At 47.1% G+C, this 26,007-nt stretch overlaps 1 non-coding gene and 1 pseudogene across 1 annotated transcript; both read left to right on the top strand.

The window, feature by feature from the left end:
• The first annotated feature begins 5,450 nt into the window (after positions 1 to 5,450).
• Positions 5,451 to 5,523, top strand: TRNAG-CCC. The gene has a single exon. It is a non-coding gene; the product is annotated as a tRNA-Gly (tRNA).
• A 15,796-nt stretch (positions 5,524 to 21,319) lies between these two features.
• Positions 21,320 to 22,013, top strand: LOC120855079 (annotated as a pseudogene).
• The last annotated feature ends 3,994 nt before the right edge of the window (positions 22,014 to 26,007 follow it).

The raw sequence follows: 26,007 nt of genomic DNA, 5'->3' as shown, positions 1-26,007 counted from the left end.
ATCCCCATTGGGTCATTTCCACATGGGAGATGGAGGCTCCTGACTAAACATTCTTCCTTTCTTGGGTCCCCATCTCAGTGAAAACTTATTAGGTAGCTACTATGAAGGAAATGGCAACTCACTCCAGTATTTTTGCCTGGAGAATCCCAGGGACAGAGGAGCCTGTTGGGCTGCCATCTATGGGGTCGGACAGAGTCAGACACGACTGACACGAAACTTAGCAGCTTAGCTGCAGGATCCAGGCATTGTGCTAGCTCATACATTTGGTGGAGGAATTAGATACATAATATGCACTAAGTAGTATAATGACCAAAAATGTACCCCCCAAAGTAAAGAACAAACATTTCCTACTATCCAGGAAGTTATAGTGTAGTTAGGGAGGCAAGACATGATATAGCTAAGTACTGCAAATTTCTTGTTTCTGAGGATAATATTATCTGGTAAGAGGGAAAAGTGGAGCTCTTTAGACAAGGCAAAAGTGTCTAGTATCAACACAAAGAGCATGCGTGCGTGCTTAGTCGCTTCAGTTGTGGCCAACTCTCTGCGACCCTATGGACAATGACCTGCCAGGATCCTCTGTCCATGAGATTCTCCAGGCAAGAATACTGGAGTGGGTTGCCATTCCCTTCTCCAAACTCCTTTCCTGACACTACCTGAAAGATCTAGAAGGAACACATCTGAATCAGGGCTGTAGATAAAAAGGTGTTATAAGAAAACCCGGAGTCTAGAGAGATTCTCAGCTCCCAGTCTATGCTGTGCTGGAGAAAACAGAAGCAGAAGATACCACCTGCTTAACAGTTTAGTGTCAGCCAAGGCGGGTGCGGGGTCACCCACTTTAATCTACCACTCAGCATCAGCTCCCAAACACAAGGAGCATCTCTCCTTTACCTTGGTAAGTTCCTCTTGCATAGACTCATATCTCCATAAAAGGAAGAGTTGAAAGAGGTCTTAGTAATAATAGTAACATCACCATTAAGTATATATATGTATATCTATAGCTATTGAGCACTTCCTCCATGGCAGGTGTTGTTGTGTGATTCGATAAATAACACAAACAAAAATCCCACCTTTGTGGGGCTTATATTCTGATAGGTAATAATAATAACAGCTATTATTTATCGAGGCACTTTTCTTATCTCATTCAAGCCTGTCAATAACTCTAAGTAATAAGTATTAATATTGCCACCCTACAGGAGAGGAAACAAGCCTAATGAGTCAATTTAGCTTGGGTAATGTAACTCAGCTAATACTTGGCAGAGGCAGATTTGAACCCATACATTTGATTCCAAAGCTCACATTCGTTCCACAGTCCCAGTATATTGTTATCATGACTGGTACTGTCCCCATTTTACCAATGAGAAACAAGCTATGTGCAAACAAAAAGACTGTAAGGAAAAACTGTATATTCAATATAATTAATAAATAGAACCCAAGCTTGTGATTCTTCTTCCCTGGACCAGAGCTGTAGTCTGTTGTTTATTGATTACCCTTCCCCAAACTCATTGACCGTCTAAGTCAAAGAGCTGAACAGAGCCAAAACAGCTCCTCTTTTGGGCAATCGTCCACATCCAGTTTGCATTTCTAAAGTGTTTCGAGAACCCTGTGGTGGGGTCCAGGGTGGCTGGAGTTAAAACCTTGATGCTAATATGAGTGATGGTGTTCCTAGTTCCATAGGATGATTAATACATCTTACCATTTTTTAAAGGTCTTTATAGTGAAATCATTTGAAAAATAGTACGTTAACTAGGCTTCCTATATAGGACTTTGTATAGCTTTTAGTCGGAGAAGGCAATGGCACCCCACTCCAGTCCTCTTGCCTGGAGAATCCCATGGACGGAGGAGCCTGGTAGGCTGCAGTCCACGGGGTTGCTAAGAGTCGGACACGAGTGAGTGACTTCATTTTGACTTTTCACTTTCATGGGGTCGCACAGATTTGGACACGACTGAAGCGACTTAGCAGCAGCAGCAGCGTAGCTTTTAGTATGGTAATATGCTCTGTGATTCATGAGGAAGGGAATATGATGTGTGCAATGTTTCCGCTCATTCACTAAGTCATTTAACATATATTTATTGAACATCTATAATGTGTCAGGAAGCATTGTTGGAAGCACTGGGAATACATCAGTGAACAAAACAGATGAAGCTCCTGCCCTCCTAGAGCTTACATTCTAGAGGAAAGGGACAGACAAAAAACAAATAATTAAGTAAAATTTACGGAAATGGCAACCTACTCCATTATTCTTGCCTGAGAAATCCTGTGGACAGGGGAGCCTGGTGGGCTAGAGTCCATGGGGTCGCAAAGAGTCAGACTTCACATAGTATATATTGTTCCAGCCTGTTAATTTGTTCTGTGACCTCAAGAAAGGCCCCCAGCTTTACCCTTTAAGGAAAAATAAGGGAGTTGGATTAGCTGTTAGACAAGCATTTCTCCCATTTCTGACTGTCTAAAGCAATATGATGTGTGTATGTGTTTGTGCGTGTGTGTGTGAGAGAGAGAGAGACCCCATTCCTAATTGCTCTGAGAAACAATCTGTTCTCACCCCATGCTGTCATCTTCATCCCTCTCCAAGGACCAGGGCTTCCTACATCAAGCAGGATTGTGCACCTCTCACCTCTTAGGCCTGTTGAATTGGCAGAGGGAGGGTGAGCCAAGGGAGTCCCCTTCCTTCTTTCAGTTCTGCTCCCCATGTGGGCCTTGCTTCACAGAGCAAGACGCCATGCACTTGCTTTCACCAATAATGGCTTCATTACATTGAAAGGAGACTAGAGTGACCTCAGTGAAATAGACTTCCTGACCCCAGCTGACCTCTGACCCTCACCCTGACAGCCTCTAAATCTTTTCCTTCTGACACATCCCCCACAAGGTACAAGCCAGAGGAGGAAATGATGAGCTTGCTGGAGCCCACTGTCCAGCGACGGTCACTCCGCAGGTGTTCTCTTGCAGTGGAACTTGCCAAGCCCAGCTGTAATTTCCCTCATGGCTGCTGATCTTTTCAATGTTCCTGCTGTGACTCTAGCCTGTCAGGCACAATTCACCCAGCTGTGGTTCCCCTAGTGTCCATTTGTATGTGCCCAGTGATAGCCATGTACCATGGAGGCACAAGGCAGGGGATCTAACCAAATGCTGCATTACCCCAAAACTACTTTAGCCTATGCTGCATTACCCCAAAACTACTTTAGCCTAGTCCTTAACTCACTCTTCTCTGATGCTGCAGTTGCTGTTTGAGAGCTGACTTTGTACCAAGCCTGCGCTGAGTGCTTTCTGTGGATTGCCTCTTTCTGTCCTCAACCATCCTAATATGACCCCCATTTTACTGGAGAGAGAACTGAGGCTCAGTTTAGCTAAGTGACCTGCAAATCACAAAGAGGGCATCCCAGATCTAGCTTACTCTGATATTTTTCTTCTTCTGTATTTTTTTTTTTTAGCAGTTAAAGTAATTAATGCATGTGGCTAAAAAAATCAATTAGTATTGAAAGAATTATAATGAAAAACAACAGCACCCTGAATACCCCACCCCCTCCACTCCCACGAGTCATTTCTTCTGGAGGATATTTCCACGTCTCTAAATAATATGCGTGTACCTCCATTCCTTGATTTATCAATTTTAGATATTATCTATTGATTTCATGTTATGGTGGATGAGGACTTAACCTTGCGTACAAGGCCTACTTCTCCTTGTCTTTTCCTCCCAGTACAGTTAAATCACCATTTTCAACTAAACTGATAGACAGTGTTTACACTGTCATAATTAGGGAAATGTTCACTGCGTTGCCAAGTAGTATACTAGGAAAACAATTCTTTTCTTAGACTGTGCTGCTTTCGTTTTGTTGTTAATTCACCCTGGACTCTAACCTCCTCATCACAAGATTAGTCATTGAAATATCTTCAACTATTTTCAAGGGCTCCATCAGATTATCTTTTCCACTAAGCCCTTTCTTGAGGACTTCCCTCCTGGTTGCCCTCTGGACTTGTTTCACAGCAGTCAGCCCATCACCTTCACAACCTCTCACTACCGTGGACAGAGCCACGCTTTCCTGGATTCCATGCCAATCTTTTTCTTGGTTCACACTTGAATAGCATCCTCAAGTAACTGTCCAAGAAAGGTTGCTCAGGAGGGGAATATGCTAGGCCTTCCAAGTCTGAGCCTACTGCTTTTTAACCTTGATTTTTTGATGGTTTCAAAGCCATACTCTTTACCACTCTGCTCTGTTGCAAAATGAAGAAAGACACTTCACTTGCTCTGAGGATGTTGAGGTTGGAGATGTCTTTTCTAGATTCTGAGGTTGTGAACCTAGATTTATCAATGGTAAAAAAAAAAGAAAATTTTGATAGTTAACACCATTTCAAGGTTCTCCATGTGCCAGGCACTGTGCTAAGTGCTTTACATAAATTAAAATCACATTTAATTGTCACACCAAGTGTATGAGATAGGCAGGGTTATTGTTCCCTTCTTATAGATGAAGCTGAGCATAGAGGACTTAAGTAACTCGGTGAAGGTCACAGAGTAAGAGTCAGGATGCAAACACTGGTCGGTTGATTCTGGAATTCAGATTCGGATTCAATAATCTACACTTTTGACTTCCCTGGTGGTCCACTGGTTGAGAATTTGCCTGCCAACACAGGGAATCCTTGGTCTGGGAAGATTCCACATGCTGCAGAGCAGCCAAGCCTGTTGGCCACAGCTACCGAGCGCAAGAGCCTGCATGCCGCAGCTACGGAAGCCCGTGCCCCCTGGAGCCCACCCACTGGAACTGGAGGAAGCCATGCACAGTGACCAAGGCCTCGAGCAGCCACGGATAAATGAGCAAACAAATAGACATTAAGAACATCCGCACTTCACTTCTTCTACTGTAATAGGAGAGGCTTACAAATTAGTATCTTCTGACTTTGTCTCCCCCCCAACCTAATTTGGTAAATGTGGGAACAAGAGCTAAAATCCAAGTGACTCGTTCAAGTTCCTTAGCTAGTTAATAATAAAAACTAGAAACTCAGGTTTTCTAGTATTTCTCTTTTCAATCAGGGAGTGGGGCTTCACACTCAGGGTTGGTTTCTCTACCTCAGTTTCCCTGTTTAGGGGAGAAAGTTAGTGGAAAGGACGTGTAAAAGACATTGTGACTTAGACATATAATAGAGGCAGATACAATGCACTGTGGAAACAATGAAAGCTGACTCATTTTATATGATATGGAAGGCTCCCCAGGGGAGGTGGCATTGCATTGAACCTTGCATAGGAGTTTGAAAGCCAGGGGAAGGCAGGACATCACAAAGGAAAGGAGCAGCAGAAATGGAAGCAAGGAAGCTTGAAAGTGAACAGCCACAAAGTTTGGTTCCCACATCAGCAAGTACTCCCTGTCTGTGTGAAGACATCCAGAGAGACCTGTACTCCCTTCAGTCGATCTTCCATCACACATTCGTTCAACATGTTGTCCATAATAGAGAGAGAGGGACTTCTCTGGTGGTCCAGTGGTTAAGACTCTGCACTCCCAGTGCAGAGGGCACAGGTTCAATCCCTGGTCAGGGAACTACAATCCCACATGCCACAAGGCGTAGCTAAAAAAAGAAAAAATAGAGATAGGATGGTATGGTTAAAAAGTTCTGGTTCTAGTGCTAGCTCTATCCCTAACTCACTGTGTGACCTGGAGTAACTCTCTTCTTTTCTGGGCCTTGGTTTCACCATCTATCAATTGGGAGAGCGAATTTATGATTTACAAGGCCTCTTCCTACTTTTATTTGTGATGATTACAGAGCAAGAATAGGACAAAGGTGTCGAGGTGTCCTTGATTTCCGTCCATTAGAGGAAGGGGAGAAATAACATCTGTTAACTTCTGCTTCGGGCTGAGCATCACCTCCTCCTACCACCCTATGAGGGAGCTGCTATCTTCTCATTCAACAGAAGAGAAAAATGAAGTTCAGACGGTTTGAATCACTTCCTCAAATTCTCCCAGCAAGTAACAACAGAGTAAGAGCGAAAATGTTTGAGTGTTCACCACATTCCAGACACTGTCAAGACCCTACATTAACTCGTGTAATCCCCCAACAACCTCCATTTAAAATTTTTTTTATTGAAGTATAGTTGATTTACCTACCATGTTGTGCTAATTTCTGCTGTACAGTGAAGCGATTCAGTTATACATATATACATGTCTGTACTTTTTCATATTCTCTTCCACTATAGTTTGTCACAGGATATAGAATATAGTCCCCTGTGCTACACAGGAGGATGTTGTTTGTCCCTCCTACAGATAACAGCTTGCATCTTCTAATCCCAGACTCCCAGTCCTGCTCTTCTCCACACCCCGTCCCCCTTGGCAACCGCAAGCCTGCCCTCTATGCCTGTGAGTCAGTTTCTGTTTCATAGATATATTCATTTGTGTTGTATTTTAGATTCCACATATGAGTGACATCATAAGGTATTTGTCTTTCTCTATCTTCATTTTCGAATGGGGTAACAGCAAGTGTCTAATGCCATAGTCTATGCTCCTAATTACTAGACCACACTTCATCTCAGAAATGACATCTGAGACAGCGGCAAAGTCCATATAATCCACTCGGGTGAGAGGGGATCACCTCTCCATCTCCTCACCACCAGGCTCCTGTGATTTGGCCATGATGGGAGAAGGGCAGAGAGGGACAGATGCATGCAAGCTGTCCCTGCTCTCCTCTGGCCTCTCCTGAATGCAAACTGCACTTTGAGTTTTTGCCAAGAGATGCCCCCATGGCTTCCTACTGAAGGATGAGGTATGAGGCCAAGAGAAGGGAGATCTAGGATCCTTGGGCCCTGACTCTCAGAGCCAAAAGTGACCTTGCAGATCAGCTGATTCCCTGCCAGACCCCAAGCTTGATATCAACTATTTTCTCGACTCAGCTTACAAACCTCTGTCACAAAGAGCTTATTATTTGTGGAAACCTTCCCCATCCCCTGATAGGACTTTAGAAGGTTCTTTCTTCCATTGTATTGAAGCTGATGTCGATACCCTTTACCCACTGGGGACTTTAGATCAAGTTCCCTCCCTCTTGGGCAAAGATTCTGGGGTCAAGTTTTCTGTTCAAACCCCAGTCCCACCCTTTCCCAGCTGCTTTGCTGTTGTGTTGCTAAGGCGGATCTGACTTTTTGCGATCCCATGTACTGTGGTCCACCAGGTTCTTCTGTCCATGGGATTTGCCAGGCAAGAATACCGGAGCGGGTTGCCATTCCCTTCTCCAGGGGATCTTCCCAACCCAGGGATGGAACCAGCATCTCTTGCATTGCAGGCAGATTCTTTACCCGCTGAGCCATCGGGGAAGTCCACCCAGGTGAGTAACCTTGGACAAATTGAAGCTCAATGCCTCAATTTTGGTTAATTTCCCACTGTTCCTGTGCAAGTTAGCCTAAAGCCAGATTTTTTCCAGCTTGATCCTCAATGATCCACAGCTTCTTTCCGTTGCATCACTTTGTACAGTGCTTTTCCAGCCGCAGGGTGTTTTCCCATACATCATGTCATCTCACCAGACCCTGGGAAACAGGGCCGCTGGGATGGAGGGTGGCATGAGCGGCGTGTGGTTATCTCGGTTTAGCAGGTGAGGCAGATCTCGGACCCTCATACCAGACTTACCTCCAAACTTGTGCTCCTCACACCTCTCACAATTAGCATTCCTGGGCCTCTGTATGCCTTGCTCTCTTCTTCTTCCTGGTGTTTCCCATGCTCACCTTCTGCCTGCAGCGTCATCTTTCCTACCTCACTTTGCTGGTCAGTATTCGTTCTTTAGGCTCCAAAGTTGTCTGTCACACATTCTCCAGGAATCTCCTTGCTTCTGCCTGCTCACTTAGCCAACACCCTTCTCACATGTGCTTACCGTAACAAACTGCCTCCACTTTATTATATTGCTTATTTATCTTCCTCTCACACTGGCTGTGGGTGCAAAGTCTTCAGCCGTGTCCGACTCTTTGTGACCTATGGACCATAGGCCTGATAGGCTCCTCTGTCCATGGGATTCTCCAGGCAAGAATACTGGAGTGGGTTGCCATTTCCTCCTCCAGGGGATCTTCCCAAAACTGTGTTTCTTGCCTCCTGCATTGGCAGGCAGGTTTTTTACCACTAGCGCCATCTGGGAGGCCCTGGCGACTAGAACGTAAACCCTATGAGCCTGGGACTATGTCTCTCTTGTTCATTGTGTGCCCACCCTGTAGCACAAAGCTTGGAATAGAGTGATTGCTTATTAAAAGTTTGCTGAACAAATAAATGAATGACTTGTATTCATTTGAATGAACTCATTCATTTGACATTCATTTAAATGAATGTCTAGTATTCCAATATTCCTACAGCATGGCAGGCCCCCCTGTCCCTCACTATCTCTTGGAGTTTGCCCAGCTTCACACCCACTGAATCAGTGATGCTATCCAACCATGTCATCCTCCGCTGCCCTCTTCTTCTGCCTTCAGTCTTTCCCAGCATCAGGGTCTTTTCCAGTGAGTCAGCTGTTCACAGCAGGTGGCTAAAGTATTGGACCGTCAGCTTTAGCATCAGTCTTTCCAATGAGTATTCAGAGTTGATTTCCTTTAGGATTGGCTGATGTGATCTCCTTGCAGTCCAAGGGATTCTCAAGAGTCTTCTCCAACATCACAGTTCAAAAGCATCAATTCTTCAGCACTCAGCCTTCTTTATGGTCCAACTCTCACATCCACACATGATTACTGGAAAAACTATAGCTTTGACTAGTTGGACCTTTGTCCATGACTAATAATGGCCTACATTATAATCCGGGCTTTATTTCTAATTCCAAAAGTTCTTTTTTATCATCTTCTGAACCTAACCTAATTTCTACCCTAGCCCTTACTCTCCCTGTTATTATTTAATTCCTTAGAATCTTACATTGTTTATTGAAGGAATACTGGAGCTCATCTGATTCAATCCCTTGATTTTCTACACCAGAAAACTAAGATCCATAGAAGTTAAGTGGTTTCCCCAAGGTCACACTGCAAACTGTGGCAATCCTTCTTGACTACCAGATTGGCACTTTCCCACGGAGTTCACCGAAGAGTTTGTGGACTTTTAGGGCTTCGTCTTGGGGGTGGGAGTAGCAGTAAATAACTCCATCCGGGACTTCATTGGTGGTCCAGTGGCCAAGACTCCACGCTCCCGATGCAGGGGGCCTGAGTTGGATCCCTGGTCAGGAAACTAGATCCCACATGCTGCAACTAAGAGTCTGTATGCTGCAACTAAAGATCCCAGATGCTGCAACAAAGATCAAAGATCCTGTGGGCCGAAACTAAGACTCGGCACAGCCAAATAATAAATATTTTAAGTAATAATAAAAATAATAATAGTTCCAGCCAAGTCCCTGCTTTGTGCTCTCTAGCTACTCCAAAATCCAGACACAAGAAGTCTGACATCTCACAGGCAAAAGTGTCAGGCAGGACTGGTTGGAGGAGGTATGAGTTGGTGGGGAGGAAGGGGAGGCAGGGAGGGCGGATCACAGAGAGCCAAGGACGCAGACAGAGAAACCAGGCAGTGTGGCACAGCCCCACTGTTGCAGGGTCCCTGGAGGCTCCCACTGTGGCTGCACCATTCCCTCTGCCCCTGAAGCTGACCTTTGGGGCCAGAGATCAATAACCCGGACTTTGGCTTCAGCCCCCTTTAGCCCTCCAGTGACCACAGGGCGCACAGAAGAGCAAGTGGGACTCAGGGTCATTAAGTAACTGTCACTCTTCCCCAGCCCCACTTGGGGACTGCTGGGGGAAGGGCCAGGGACAGAACTGTTACTGAGAAACGCACCCCCAACCAGAGGACCGAGACCTCTATCTCTGCTTGACCTCCGCCCTCTTCCCCTTCCTACCTTCACCCAAGATTTCCTCCCTGTGCTCTGTATCCTCCCACCTCTTTAGCACGGAGCCCTGACTCCGCTCACTGAACCCCTAATCTCCTATCTGAGCCTTCATCTTGTTTGCTGAGCCCCATTTCCCCCTCAATGAAGCCCTATATTTCTGTTAGGTCAAACTCCTTTTGCGGTTTCCCCTCCCTATTGTCCTGTTGTGCTGTATAATCAAGAGCATTTCCTTTCTGGCCGCACCACAAGGGATCTTAGTTCCCCAACCAGGGATTGAACTCTCGGCCCCTGCCTTGCAAGCACAGTGCTAACCACTTGCCCATCAGGGAAGTTCCAATCTGGAGCCATTTTATGCTTTTTCAATCAAGGCAGTAGATGGAAATTCCTCGTTCCTTGTTTTCTGAATATCGCATACCAAGTACGTTCTCATCCCTCACATCCCTAAAGAACAAACACGTTGTTTTGGCCATCATATTAGCAGACCCCTGTCTCAGAAGCACATTAACCCACCCCATCCCACCTGCTTTCCATCCTTCCTGCTCATCATTCCTTTCCCACATCCATCCCCCCGCCCCCAATGCCCTAGCCAATCACTTCTGATTGATTGGTTAGGGATGAGGAAGAAAGGGATCGATGGAAGAATCTGAGCCTATTCTAATCAAAGTTAAAGGTCCAGGATGGAATGATATTAATTGTGGGGAAGCTCAGGTGATGGTCATGATGGAGTTGGAGGTGGTTTGAAGTGTGGAGGAGAATGGGTGCAGAGCTCCAACTGTGCTCTGAAGGGCAGGAGGAGAGTTGTGGAGCTAATAGAAGTGAGAAGGCGTAAATCAGTAGGAGTACTGGCATTAGGTTGTGGCTGCGATTCATGGGGTCGCAGAGTCGGACACGACTGAGCGACTGAACTGCGAACTGCGAACTGTGGTTGCCAAGACTAACCCACAGCTAAGAAATTTACCACCCCATTCCTCTAGAGTGGGGTCTTGAGTCCCTGGTACTCCAAGTGTCCAGTAGGGGGCGCTCTGCCCCTACATTTCCCCCTGTCCTCACCCCTCAGAATTTTCTTCTTTCGTTCAAAAATACTCTTTGAGCACAACTGTGTGTCAAGCACTGTGCACCAGACACTATACCATGGTACCATGGACTGCAACCGTTCAGGCACCAACCACACGCACAGACAAGAAGGTCCTGGACTCCGTGGTGCTGGCAGGGTAGAAATACAGAGAATAAATAATTACTGATTTAACTTAAAGAGTATCAGACGAAGCTTTCCTGAGGAGCTGCCTTTTAAACTGAGACTTAACAGATGCCTAAATCTTGACCAGGTAACAATGTGGCAAAGAGGTGAAGGTGGAATGTGTAGGGGTTGCCTTTCAGACAAAGGGAACAATGGGCTTCAGAACGTGAATCAGGAAAAGATCGGGTCGTTCAGTAGGAAGGAAAGAAGCCTGCCTCTGTGGCTACATCCAGCTTTGATCAGAGGTTTAATCCTTTCTGGGCTTCCCTTGTGGCTCAGCAAAGAATCCCGCCATGCGGGAGACCTGGGTTCGATCCCTGGGTTGGAAAGATCGCCTGGAGAAGGGAAAGGCTACCCACTCCAGTATTCTGGCCTAGAGAATTCCATGGGGGTCTCAGAGTCACACACGACTGAGCAACTTTCTCTTTGCTTTAACCCTTTCTATTGTGAAACTCACACACTTGGAGCCTCCTAGTTTCCAAGACTCAATTTTCTTGAGATTTGCCTTTTGTGGGAAAAAGACGAAGACAGAGAGCCAGCAGGTCTCTGGGTCCTTTCTAGAGTAATCAAGCTTGGGAGGGAGAATTCCTGTTCACTCCCTTCCTAACTGCACACTTTTTGGCTACAAGTGAAACTCAGTTTAAACTTCAGGGCCCCTCCCAAGGCGGTGGAGCAAGTCAAGTCGTATGCTCATGTATTTTTATAAAATGTGCACAAATGAGATATTTTAGTCACAGCTGGACATCTGAAATGTGAAATACCAACAGTTAGTCCAAGAGGTGTGCCAGGTAATTAGTTAATACAAATACATTTTCTGATGTTTGTGGTATTTTTCAGGTTTTGAAATTTGGGATTTATCATGACTTTTTTTCTTAGTCTAAATAAATGTTCACTTTGGGTATATATTTTATACCTATAATCCTATAGTTCTTTTTTTTTTTAATTTGGCTGCACCACATGGCATCTTAGATCCCCCACCAAGGATCGAACCTGCACCCCCTGCAGTGGAAGCACAGATTTCTTTCCTTCTTTCTTTTTAAAAACTATGTATTTATTTACTTCGTTGCACTGGGTCTTGGTCCCTGCAGGCAGGCTTTCTCTAGCTGTGGCGAGGAGGGGCTGCTCTCTGTCTGGTGCGCAGGCTTCTCCCTGTGGTGGCTCTTGTTGCGGAGCACAGGCTCCATGGCACACAGGCCCAGTTGCTCTGAGGCATGTGAGATTTTAATTCCCGAACCAGGGATTAAACCTGGGTCCCCTGCACTGGCAAGTGGATTCCTATCCACTGTGCCACTAGAAGAGTCCAGAAGCATAGATTTCGAACCCCTTGACCACCAGGGGATTCCCCTATATTTCTTTTCTTAAAGAGGGAGTCCTAAATTGAAAAAGCTCGATGACCAACAAGACCTGCATCTGCCCGAGTGGGGTTCCAGAGGCTGACTACTCACTCCAGACCTTAACTGGTTCTGGAGTTAAGAACTGATCCTTCCTGATCAGTTCCTGGATCGAACTGATCCTTCCTCGCCCTTCGATCAGTCTCCCCTACTTTGTGGTCCACATCCACCCGGGTAGATGACTCATGGTTAATAGGAAGGCCAAAGGGATAGGGCTACATGGAAAGTCAGAGATAATTAGTAGTAAAATGTTTTGTTCTGTTTTGTTTTTTACTTTTTATTTTGAGATTGTTTCAGATTCATAGAAAAGTTGCAAGAAGAATCAAAGAATTCCTATACATGCTTCACCCAGATTCCCCAGCTGTTAAAAATTTACCTCATTTGTTATCATTGTCTTTCCCTTCCCAGTCTTTCTATATATACTTGGCTATTTCTGAGTAAATTGGAGATATAATGCTCCTTTTCCCCTAAATGAGTCAAAGTGTGCTTCCTAAAGATACAAGAACATCCTCAAACATAATCATAATACTGTTATCAAAGTCAAGATGATACACTGAAACCTACAGACTTTCCTCCGGTTTTATCAGTTGTCCTGCTAAGGGTCTAATAGTGTCATTTCTTGTCCAGACTCAATCCAGGATCACTTGATCACTCATGCCATTAAATTCTCACATCTCTATCTTTTTTTTTCATCTCTCTCTCTTTCTAATCTGGAATAGTTCCTTGGTTTTTATCTTTTGTGACATGACATTTTAAAAAATAATAGGCCTATTATTTTGTAGAATATCCTTCACCTAGGGTTTGTCTGATGTTTCCTCATGATTAGATTGAAATTTTGCATTTTTGGCAGAATTATCACAAATGTTGATATATCTTCTCAATACCCCATATCAGGAGATAAGTAATAATATGAACCATTGTATGCTGAAGCTGAAGCACCAATAGTTTGACCACGTGATGCAAAACTCATTTGAAAAGACCCTGATGCTGGGAAACATTGAAGGCGGGAGGAGAAGGGGACAACAGAGGATGAGATGGCTGGATGGCATCACTGACTCCATGGACATGAGTCTGAGTAAACTCCGGGAGTTGGTGATGGACAGGGAGGCCTGGCGTGCTGCAGTCCATAGAGTCGAAAAGAGTCGGACACAACTGAGCGACTGAACTGGACTGGAGCTGGATTGTAGAACTTGAATCACTTGGTTGGGTGTCAGTTTTCTCCACTGTCAAGTTGCTATTCTTTCTCTTTATAATCAGTAAATATCACCATACATTGTGATGACATAGATCCTGTTTCTCACGAACTTTCACCATAGTTTTAGCTTCATAGTTTTAGTATCCACTGTTAATCCTTGCCTAAATCAATTATTATTTGGATGGTTACCAAGTGTGATTTTCTAATTACGCTATCTTTCTACGCTTGTTAGAAGAGCTTTCCCCTCTCCATTTGTTCATTCATTTATTTTATCTTTTTAATATTTTTTATTTATTCGGCTGCCCCCGCTCTTAGTTGTGGCATAGGGGATCTAGTTCCCTGACCAGGAATCAACCCTAGGCCCCTTCCACCGGGAGTGCAGAGTCTTAGCCACTGGACTACCAGGAAAGTCCCTGTTCATTTTATATCAGAATGAATTCATGGATTTCTTTTATACTCCATTACCAACCATTGTTCTGAGGCTTAAATTGCCCCCAGTTTGGCCAGTGGGACCCACTTCAAACTGGTGTCTTCATCGTGCTTTGAGTACTTCTTGGTTTCTGGTAAAGCAAGCTGTCCCAGGCTCACCTGTCCTTCCCCAGCCCAGCCTGAGATCAGCCGTTTCTTCAAGGAGCCAAGTATGTTAGAGATGGAAAGTATTAGGCGGAGGCCGGCTCCTGTTAGCCTAGTGTTTTCAGTTTATAAAGTCTGCTGCTGCTGCTAAGTCGCTTCAGTCGTGTCCGACCCTGTGCGACCCCAGAGACGGCAGCCCACCAGGATCCCCCGTCCCTGGGATTCTCCAGGCAAGAACACTGGAGTGGGTTGCCATTTCCTTCTCCAATGCATGAAAGTGAAAAGTCAAAGTGAAGTCGCTCAGCCGTGTCCAACTCTTCGCGACCCCATGGACTGCTGGAGTGGGGTGCCATTCCCTTCTCCGTTATAAAGTCTAACATCTCCTGTTTGCTAAAAAGCCTCATGCTTGGACAGAGGTGAGTTTGAGTGTGGAAACTGCTTACTGGCTTTGTCACCTTAGATGATACACAATGGCAGCAATGATGCCTACCCTCAGAGTCGTTGCGAGGATGTAAACTCCAGAAGGGCAAGCACCATTGTCTGCTTTTGACCGCAGCATCTCCAACAAGGGCCTGAGGACAATGGGAGCTCCGTAATAGACTTATTTTCTTTTTATTTTATTTACTTATCTTTGGCTGCCCTGGGTCTTTGTTGTGGCACACAAACTCTGTTGTATACGGGCTTTCTCTAGTTGCTGTGAGCAGGGGCTATTCTCTAGTTGCGGTGCTTCTCGTTGCGGTGGCTTCTATTGTTGTGGAGCCCGGCCTCCAGAGCTTGGGCTCAGTAGCTGTGGAGCACAGGCTTGGCTGGCTCAAGGCCTGTGGGATCTTAGTTCCCCCACCAAGGAGCCAACCCATGTCCCCCTGCATTGGCAGGTGGATTCTTAACAACTTGACCACCAGGGAATTTTCTGTAATAGTCCTGAAGGATGGAATGACCTGTGATGCGAGGTGTGAAGTGTTAGCACTGTGTCTGGTGCACACACACAGCTTGCGGTCAACGGTGGCCGCTGTTCTCTGTTTTGTGGATGCTTGTATATGCTCAGAGTTAGAGCTAACTGTCAGGGGGGCACTGGCGATGGGCCAGCTAGAGGCCTCTGCCCCTCACAGAGGAAGGAAGGATTTGGATTGAACAGATAAAAACAAAGACAAACACATCCTGGCCTAAGTGTGCTGGGAAGGAGGCCACAGACAGGCAGTCAAGCTCAGAGAAAGCGGCAGCTGGAAATCAGTCAGAGGTTCTGGAAGGCGTGTGGCCGGGCTGGACCCCCAGCGGGTGGAGGGTGAGGTGTGGGCATGGGCAGATAAGAGGCAGGGGGAACTGACTGAGGCAGACTTCTGGGGGACAGGAAGGAGTTTTGTGCTAGACTTGGGCAGACAAGGGGGCGAGGCTGTACTTCAGAGGCCCTGCCTGAGACGCCCGATCTCGAGCAAGACACAGAGCCCACGGTGTGGGGGCTTCCTTGTCTCAGGGGGAGCCCAGGACACCACCATCAAGGAACCCCTAGCCTCTGGGGGAGACCCAGACCCTGCTGTTGGGGGTCTCATATCTTGACCTTCTCACCACCAACCTTGCCCCCTCCTCCTGGTTCTGCTCCCTGCTCCCCCTCCAAATGTGGTTGGACTTCTAGCCCCTTGGCATGTCTCCCATCTGTCCAGGAAGCCTAAGGATCTTGCAGCAGGCTTCATTTCTTAAAAGCCCCTCCTTTGTTCAAGCCTCTGAGGGTTTCCTGAAAACGGCGTGGTGGTGAGAGTCAGCTTCTAAGTGGCCACCAGTCTCTCCTCCGAGGTTATTTTGGAAGGTGACACCTTCCCCCGGCTTACCACAGTCCCTTTCCAGAGCACCCCCGGTTGCTATGACAGCTGACAAAGGGAAACCACAAGACCAGAAGTTGAGCCAGTCTGCTTAGGAGGAGGCAGGGACAGAGCGTGGTGGGGAACAAGGTCCCTGCTTGGCACACCCATGTGGGCTCAAGGTAGGGGTTGCAGGGCCAGCAGGCTTTGATGCCACAGAAGCAGCCACTTTGCCGTAGAAGCTTCTGTCCAGGAGTTGATCTTTAAGGGGCTCTGAGTAGCAGGTTCTACGACTGGAACTCTTTTTCCATTGCACCCATTTTGAGGTGTGGAAACTAAGGAAGTAACTTAAAGAAGCTCCAACAGCAAGTGAGTGACAGAATCAGGCTCAAACCCAGCTCTCTCAGTTCTGTCCTGCGCCCTCTTTCCACAATCCCAGTTACCTACCCTTGCCCAGGAATCCATAGAATTCAGAACTTTCTAAACTGTTTCCTGAGACTTCATGGAATATTCTGACAAAATTGAGGCTAGTGATATTTATTTCTTTTTAAAATGCGTTGGAAAAGTACGTGCATAATAGAAACTAAACCTGTTTCTATGATGGGTCTTATTGTGACACACGTATCGCCTTTACCAAATGGTGTGCCATTCCCAAGAGTGATGTGTGCCCCAAGCCTCATGGCCGAAATCCTTCACCACATTCTCTCTGAGGCCACACTTCCCGTGGGTGACTCTCAGGCAGAGACTGACTCGACAAGCACAGGAAGGCAAGGCCATCCTGGGAGGCAAAGGAGTTTGTGATGGGCAATTTTGTTTTTTTGTTTTAGTTTTCAGCCATGCATCTTGTGGGATCTTTGTGCCCCAAACAGATCGAACCTATGCCCCTTGCAGTGAAAGCAGAGTCTTAACCCCTGGACCACCAGGGAGGTCCCTGTGATGGGCAGTTTTGGACTGAGGACTCCCCAGTGGTTCTGCTGAAATTTTCCTAGAATTGCACCTCAGTCTGAAATGTTTCCTGCCCACCCCCTCCTTCCTTCCTTCCTCTGTCTCCAGTGTTTCACCGGCACTGTGGTCTGCCAGCTCTCCCACCTTCCTCTGGCTCCTTGCCCATTTTCCCTCACAGGTATTTTCCCCAATAAATCAGTCCCATGTCTAATCCCCTCTTGACACTGGCTTCTCAGAGGACCTGAACTAACACATCAAGAATTCCTCCAAGGTTCACAAACTAGTCTCCAGTGCATATATGCATTGTTTTAACAACTACTTCTCCACTTTCATAGGAATGTACTCACCAACCACATGTTCAATTGCGGTCAAGCGATTTGATCATTTTACTATGTTTTGCAACTTGTAATTTCAGCGTGTGACTGTGATGCTCAATGCTTGTTGTCTATTCAAAATAGGAGTCAATTTTCGGATCATTTCTTATAGCAGTTAATTTGTGACACCTTTGTTGGTTTGTGAGAGGCTGGGCTGTCTCCTTTAACCTGGAGGTCATCACCTCCTGGCAGTGGTCTGCTAACATACCTTTACTTTGTAAGTGTTCCATAGTAAACTTTGGGAAGAGCTGCCAGAACCCATCTTGAATGTGCATACCTTCTCAACTGCTGATGCTGCTGAGGGCAATGGCCTTTAGACAGCTCCTTCTGGCTGAGGACCGAGCAGAGTGTGGTATTGCCATAATCCACAGGGAACAGTCCCAGAATCTGTGCCTGCCCACTCCGTCCAGAAGGGAGGACCCTCAGTTCTGTAAGATGCCTCATGTTGACCCCTTTGGTTTCCTTTGATATGTTGTGTGTGCGCGCTCACTCAGTTGTGTCCGACTCTTTGCGACCCCATGCACTGTAAGCCCACCAGGCTACTCTGTCCATGGAATTTTCCAGGTAAGAATACTGGAGTGGGTTCCCGTTTCCTACTCCAGGAGATCTTTCCAATTCAGGGGTTGGATCCATGTCCCTTGCATCTCCAGCTTTGGCAGGCAGGTTCTTAACCACTGTACCACCTGGGAAGCCTCCGATGTGTTGCTGCTACTGCTGCTGCTGCTGCTAAGTTGCTTCAGTCATGGCCGACTCTGTGCGACCCCATAGACGGCAGCCTACCAGGCTCCCCCGTCCCTGGGATTCTCCAGGCAAGAACACTGGAGTGGGTTGCCATTTCCTTCTCCAATCCATGAAAGTGAAAAGGGAAAGTGAAGTCGCTCAGTTGTGTCCGACTCTTAGCGACCCCATGGACTGCAGCCCACCAGGCTCCTCCGTCCATGGGATTTTCCAGGCAAGAGTACTGGAGCTGATGTGTTGTTAAGAGTGACCAAATCTAGAGGTGATACTATCCTTGGATTCCTTGAGGGTTTTGATTAAGATGAGGGAAATATTTTTAGTTAAAATATATTTACTATGAACAGTGTCTTTACTTTCTCTCATGTGCTTTCCAAAGTATTTTTACAAATGGCTCATTTAATTTTTTTTTTTACTTTTACTTTTTTTTTTTTTTTGGCCATGCAGCATGTGGGATCTTAGTTCCCCAGCCAAGGATCAAATCCACATCCCCTGCAATGGAACCACAGAGTTTACCCACTGGACCGCCAGGGAAGTCCCCTACAATTTGCTCATTTGGCATTTTTTTCATGTACGTATACAGATTTATTTCCTTATTTGCTTTTTGGTCTTCCGTGCTGCGTGGGCTTTCCTCTAGTTGCCATCGGGGGGGCAACTCTTTGCTGCAGAGCTCGGGCTTCTCTTTGCGGAGCACGGGCTCTGGGGCTCATGGGCTTTGATCGTTGCAGCTCTGGGGCTCAGTGGTTTCGGTCCCTGAGCTCCAGAGCACGGGCTCAAAAGTTGTGGCATACAGGCTTAGTTATTCCACGACATGTGGGTTCTTCCCAGATCAGGGATCGAACCCGTGTCTCCTGCATTTGCAGGAGGATTCTTTACCACTGAGCCACCAGGGAAGACCTGCTCATTTAGTTTTTAAAGTGATTCTGTGATTCTTTGAGCACAGGCTCTGGGGTGGGGTCTGGGTTCAAATTCTAGCTTGTTTTGTGACCTTGAGCAAATCATTTACAATCTCTGAGCCTTATTTCCTTTTCTGTGTAATAAAACTGCCACCTCCTCTGGCAGGATGAAGTGAGGTCATGGAGATGTTGTGGTTGCCTGGGCAGGGGTTGCATCAGAGAAGGTCTGATTGGCTAAACTGGGGGTCTGAGGAGCCACACAGCAGGCTGAATCATTAGTGATGTGGTGAGACTGCCTCCCCTGGTCCAGGCAGAAGAAAAACTCCCCGCTCTGTTCTCCCACAACACTTTCTCTGTCCCTTAAAGGCCTTCAGCATTATCCCTTACTGGAGTCTTTTCTACCCAGCCTGGGAGATTTGGGGTTGCCAGAAGTAGGTGTTAAGTCTGCTGAGGTTCAGGCATTAGGAGTTAGCATGGACCCCTCAGGCCCATGTGTGTGGGGACTGAGGAGTCCTCAGGAGGATGAAATGCCCAGGATGTTGAGTGAGAGTCACGGGGTCGGCCGCTCAGCGGCCCCACTCGTCAGAGTCGAAGGAGCTGCCGCCACGGAGGGCTCTGATGAATGGGAGAGCACGAGGTGCCATTTCAGCTCCTTCACCCTCTGCTGACAAAGCGGGACCGGGGGCATGAGTGGGACACCCTTTTCATCACTGAGAACAGAACATGTTGTAGGTGTGACTTGCCGGCCCAGCGCTGGGGGAGCCCCACAAGAGGCAACACCCTTGGCTTCCACACCCTTGACTTGCCAGCCCTTGTCTTCCCATGAAGGCAGATGATGACATGCTTGGGGGCCCACACAGCCGTCCTCGGAACCTCTCAGAAAAACCCTCCTGACATCTGTGTTCATCCAACTCTTTCTCTGGGTGAGGTGCTGTGTTAAGCACTTTTCAGACATGGTCTGCTACAGTCTCCATAACAACTCCACGTCTGTTCCAAGTCCTGTTTTGTAAAGGAGGTAAGGAAACAAACAGACACATCACGGAATTTGCTCAAGATGCAAGCTAGAGAGGCAGAGGGATTTGAACCTAGTCTGGTTGACTTTAGGGCCATGGGCTATGAACCAAAATACTCAACTGATACAGGAAAACTAATTGAGGACAATTTCAAGGCTGGGTTGCAGTGAAGTAGTTGCTATTAACGTGCCCCCATTTATTCCCAATAAATGGGATAGGCTGGGTGTTTGGGTTCCATGTACAACCCAGGTATGCTAGGCATCTACCTGGCATTATGTAAGTATCTGTTGTGTGACAGCTATGGTAGCAAGAGAAGCTCTGTGCCAGAACCGTGGGCCTTCCTGGTACCTAAATCTCTAGACTCTGGGGTTGGGAGGAAGCTACTTGGCCTTGGCAGTGCCTTCCGGCCAGGGATCTGAGATCCTCCTGGCTCCCAGTATGAACACAGCATCACAGCATCACACTTGTCCTACATCCTTTGCTCTTTGCAGATGACCAAAGATGGTAAAAAAGCTCAACAGACTTGGCTTATGATTCAGCTCTACCACTTACTGGCTGTATGGCCTCAAACAATTCAAATGTGAATTAACCTTTCTGAGCTCAGTTTTTTTAATCTGTTAAATAGGGGGAAGACTATCCACCTCATAAGACTGTGGTGAGGAATACACAAGGAAACAGATATCAAGCACCCTGATGCTAGAAAAGATTGACGGCAAAAGGAGCAGGGGGCAGCAGTGGATGAGATGGTCAGATAGCATCACTGACTCAGTGGACATGAATTTGAGCAAACTCTGGGAGATGGTGGAGGACAGAGGAGCCTGGCATGCTGAAATCCACGGGGGTCACAAAGAGTTGGACATGACTTAGCGACTGAACAACCAAATTTCCTAAAAATGGCAACCCACTTCAGTATTTTTGCCTGTAGAAGTCCATGAACAGAGGAGCCTAGAGGGCTATGGTCCATGGGGTTGCAAAGAGTCAGACACGACTGAAGCAACTGAGCACAATAGAAAAGTTCTAATTTTCCTCTTCCTCTTCATCACTGTTACTGTTACTATACCATCTCCATTCTCAGGACCAGGATTTTTCTGTACCCTTTGATTCTGGGTCCCCTCTCCGGATGTGAAGTCAAGACACCCAGCTAGCCCTGTCGGTCCTTGGAGGGCAGAGCTGCCCTCAGGGAAGCAGGTTAGAGCCAGGTCTCAGAGCCAGGAGACCTGAGTTCTCCTCTCAGCAAGACCACCAATTTGCCATAGGACCACAGGTCAAGCACTTTTTCTCTCTAAAGATCAGTTTCCCCACTTCTCTAGTTCTCGAGGATGCAGCCCGGCAGGGTCTTCGGTTCTGTCCCCAGTGTGGGAGCCAACAGCTGTCATGGTGATGTTTGAGCAGATGAGAGCAAGCGCGGGCAAGTCACTCAAGGGGATGGACAGGTACAATCCTGAGAACCTGGCCACCCTGGACCACTATGTGAAGACGCAGGCCAAGGAGAATATTTATCATCTGGAAGCCAACCTGTCTGCGTTGAAGCTGTACCCAGCCTTTCTCCAGACCACAGTCACTGCCCAGGTCCTGCTAAAGGCCTCACCAACCTGCCCCACGCTGACCTCATGCTGTGCAAGTGCGGCAGGAAGAATGGCCCACCCAGCAAATTTTGTCCCTCAGAGACCTGCTGGGGACCTGCCACTTCCAGTCCTTCTGGTAAGCCCTGGATAAAAACATGGATCTCTTGGAAGGTATGACCGGCTTCGATGCTCTGTCCAAAATCTGCCATGTCATGGGCATTACTTATCAGCACATCAGTCTCTGGCTGCTGGCCGAGATGCTGAGGGATCTGACAGGCAGCAAGCTAAAGGTGCGAGTGAGCAGTATGGCTGGAGTTCCAACGAGTTAGACAAGATCTCCATCTGCAGTCAGGAAGAGAGCATTAAGCCCAAGAATGTCATGGTGAAGATAGACTGACAGGGTGTCCAGCATCATGGCTTCCTCCCAGTAACTTTGCAGGTGTTCAATATAGATTTGTTGGCTTCTCAAAAAAAAAAAAAAAAAAAAAAAACCAACAACAACCCATCACGAATTGTTTCCCCATGGGTGAGTAGGGAGAGTTGTACCTGCCCAGCTCACCTCACTGGGCTGTTGTGAAACCAACACAGGGGTATGAGAGCGTCTGTGAGGGTAGGACCCTGTATAGAGTGATTGGGTTTCTTAGAAGAAAAACAAGGGATGCAGGAACCCGGAGGAACCACGTGATCTCCTGCCTCTGATCACAATTCTTCCTCTTCTTTGCCCGTTTCATTCATTCATTCAACATATATTGATCAAGCACCTACTATGTACCAGGTAGTCTTTTAGGTCCTGGGGACACAGCAGTGAACAAAACCAAAATCTCTGCCTTCATGGTACTTCCATTCTAATGGAGAGACACAGACACTAAATGAAGTTGGATGAGGCCCTACCTCCTCCAGGAAACTTCCCCTGACAACTTTGTCCCCACCTCCTCGGTTAGACATTCCCCTCTGGATACCCCTAGTCCAGTGATCACAATGGACAATGATATCCAACATGTCTGTTTTATCACAACCTGTGGTTCTCTTGAGGTCAGGGACCTAGACTCGTGTCTTCTATCCTTGGCTCCAAGCACAAGGCTTGGCATCTGGTTAAGACTCAAGACCTTTTTGTTCAACAAACAAAAGAAAGAAACAAATGGAGTGATTTATGCCATAGGCTTCTAGTTTTGACTCATTCAACAGGTTTTGTCAGGCAGCCTCCATGGGCAGGTGTGGATAGGTGTGGTTGTGAATAAACAGATAAAAAGTTTCTGTCTCTTGCCCTGAAGGATGGTATAATCTGAAAGGCAGGAGACAGGCCATGAGGAGGGAATGACCATCTACTGAACAAGAGCCCCAGTACATACTTACCTCTCCAGCAAAGTAGGTATTAGTAACTTTTCACAGGTTAAGAAAGAGGTTCATAGAGTCTCAATAACATGCAAGAACAGTGGGGCTGATGTGGGTTTGAGGTCAGCCCAGGCCTCCTACTTTCCCACTGTAATCAGGACACAAGGCAGGATTTGCTCTGTCCCTGAGGGGCAGTCTGCATAAAATGAGGGCTGCAGACCCTCAGAGGTGGGAGAGGTTGCTGAACTGAGGTCCGTCTTAGAGGAGGAAGCTGCCCACTGTACCTTAAAGGTGGGCAATTGGTGGGATGGGGACTGGCAGTGTTGGGGGGTACTCTCTGAAGGTGTGAAAGTCCTAGGGCCCTGGGAAGATGTCCTTGGAAAGCTCTGAGGTCTGCTGATGGGCAGGCAAGGGAGGGTGGAGTAATCACCGCTGCTTCGGCTCCCTGCTAGAGCGTACATTGCTGCAAACCCCGCGGCACCTTGTGTACAGCTTGGACTAGGTCAATGTCAACCGAGTGAATAGATCTTTTTCTCCTGACTCCTTGGGCAAGTAATTGGAGTTGTCATCTCAGCCAGATCCTAGCAAAGGACCTGCCACCTTCTGAATGCTCTTTGTGGTACCCAAGTTGCCCCAGTTTTCTGGAGAGGTGTCCTTGACCACTGAGCAATCCAAGGCCTGCCTGTTGAGATAATTTCTCTTTGAAGTGAGGTTTGCCAGCTGCTTTCCTCAGACTGAAAGGGGAGTGGATCATGTGTCAGAAGTAACAGGTCTACAAACAGGGTGCTGATGAAAGGCTTCACACTCTGGAGTCAGAATGTCTTCAGACCCCTTCTCTGCCTTCATGGCTTACTGATCTTAAGCAAGTCCTTCATATTCCCTAAACCTCAGTCTTCTCATCTGTAAAAGAGATGAGAGGTACCTTGATCATCCAAGCCCCACTTGGGTGGTCTTTCCCCTGCCCTACTCTCCCCTGCTCTACAAAACTGGACCTGCCCCTTTAGGCTCTGAGTTTTAACCACACAGAGATAGAAAAGGTTAGGGTAAACTTCTGGGAGAAAGGAGGATACAGACTGAGACTGTTTGTTACCTCACAGGAGCACAAGCTGCGATGATTCGTGAGCTGAACCAAAGAGCTCTAGTTTACGAAAGTGTTGTCAAGTAGCATGCTAGCTTCTTAAAATACTTCCTATTTAATCCTCAGTGAAGTATTCTTAATTCCATTCTAAAGATGAGGATACAGAGGTTCAGGATGATTGACTGCATGTCTTCATGCAGGACAACTTGGGCAAAGCAGGTGTATTCTTTAAGACTCAGTTGCAAATAAATAGACTGCTATGGAGCATTGCAGGCTACAGACAATGGGGTCGCACAAAGTCGGACACGATTGGAGCAGCTTAGCGCGCGTGCATGCCAAGTGGGAAGGGATGCCATTCAAGGCTTTAAATACTTCCAAATAACAAGAAGGGACAGGGAGCTGGTTCTAGAAAAGGCCTCCAGGAATAATTCCAGGACAAACCCACAGAACTGACCAGCCTGGGGAGTTGCTCCCTTTGCTTCACTTGGAAAGGTGGAGAATCTCTAAGTGCTGGCTCCAGACCTATGCCAGATCTGCAAGGAAAAAAAAGATGCTCCAAACGTTGACTCTGGTTCCACTGCTGATACCTTTGCAAAAAAGGCTGACTTGGAGCCTTTGACCTTCTTATTTTCACCTCCCAAATCTCACCCAACTGTTTATGGATTGAAGTGAAGTGAAGTCGCTCAGTCGTGTCTGACTCTTTGTGACCCCGTGGACTGTAGCCCGCCAGGCTCCTCTGTCCATGAGATTCTCCAGGCAAGAATACTGGAGGGGGTTACCATTTCCTTCTCCAGGGGATCTTCCCGACCCAGGGATTGAACCCAGGTCTCCTGCATTGGAGGTAGACGCTTTAACCTCTGAGCCATGGATTGAAGTGAAGTGAAGTGAAGTCACTCAGTCGTGTCCAACTCTTTGCGACCCCATGCACTGTAGCCCACCAGCCTCCTCTGTCCACAGAATTCCATCGAATTCTCCAGGCAAGAGTACTGGAGTGGGTTGCCATTTCTTCCTCTGGGGGATATTCCCGACCCAAGGATTGAACCCGGGTCTCCTGCATTGCGGTCAGACACTTTACCGTCTGAGCCACCAGGGAAGCCCTGAGCCATGGCTTAGGAAAACCATATTCACAGAGTTCTAGCTGCAAGGGAGTCTGGGAAATGTAGTTTTTTTCACAGTGCCAGAAGGCATGCTAGGAGGAAGCAAGGGATGTTGAGTACCAAGCCAACATTTCCACAACCCTTCCTGCCAATGCAGAGCTTGTGCATGGAATTACTCTGCTCAAGGCCTCCTCCTATTCACATACCATTAACTTGAAGGGGGTGGGGTGGTGTGTGTGTGTGTATGCGCCTGACATAGGTTTTCATGTACACTTCAGTAGAGCCCTCATTTCATGGAGCTCCTATTCCAGAAGAAGGCATTCATGGGAAACTCCAGGAAGGCATTCCAGTGCCAGGAGGCCAGAATATTCTCATCTTTCTCTTTTAGAAATCTTTTATATGTATTTATTTATTTATTTTTGGCTGTGCTGTGTCTTGGTTGCTTTGCACAGGCTTTCTCTGGTTGGGGTAAGCAGGTCCGTCTAGTCAAGGCTATGGTTTTTCCTGTGGTCATGTATGGATGTGAGAGTTGGACTGTGAAGAAGGCTGAGCACCGAAGAATTGATGCTTTTGAACTGTGGTGTTGGAGAAGACTTTTGAGAGTCCCTTGGACTGCAAGGAGATCCAACTAGTCCATTCTGAAGGAGATCAGCCCTGGGTATTCTTTGGAAGGAATGATGCTAAAGCTGAAACTCCAGTACTTTGGCCACCTCATGTGAAGAGTTGACTCATTGGAAAAGACTCTGATGCTGGGAGGGGTTGGGGGCAGTAGGAGAAGGGGACGACCGAGGATGAGATGGCTGGATGGCATCACGGACTCGATGGACGTGAGTCTGAGTGAACTCCGGGAGTTGGTGATGGACAGGGAGGCCTGGCGTGCTGCGATGCATGGGGTTGCAAAGAATCGGACACGACTGAGCAACTGAACTGAACTGAACTGAACTGAACTGTTCATTGTGGTGCATGGACTCCTCATTG

This window comes from Oryx dammah, unplaced genomic scaffold (genome assembly GCF_014754425.2).
Source record: "Oryx dammah isolate SB20612 unplaced genomic scaffold, SCBI_Odam_1.1 HiC_scaffold_27, whole genome shotgun sequence".
NCBI lineage: Eukaryota > Metazoa > Chordata > Mammalia > Artiodactyla > Bovidae > Oryx > Oryx dammah.
The sequence above is the reverse complement of the archived record's forward strand: the minus strand, read 5'-3'. Positions and strand labels throughout refer to the sequence as shown.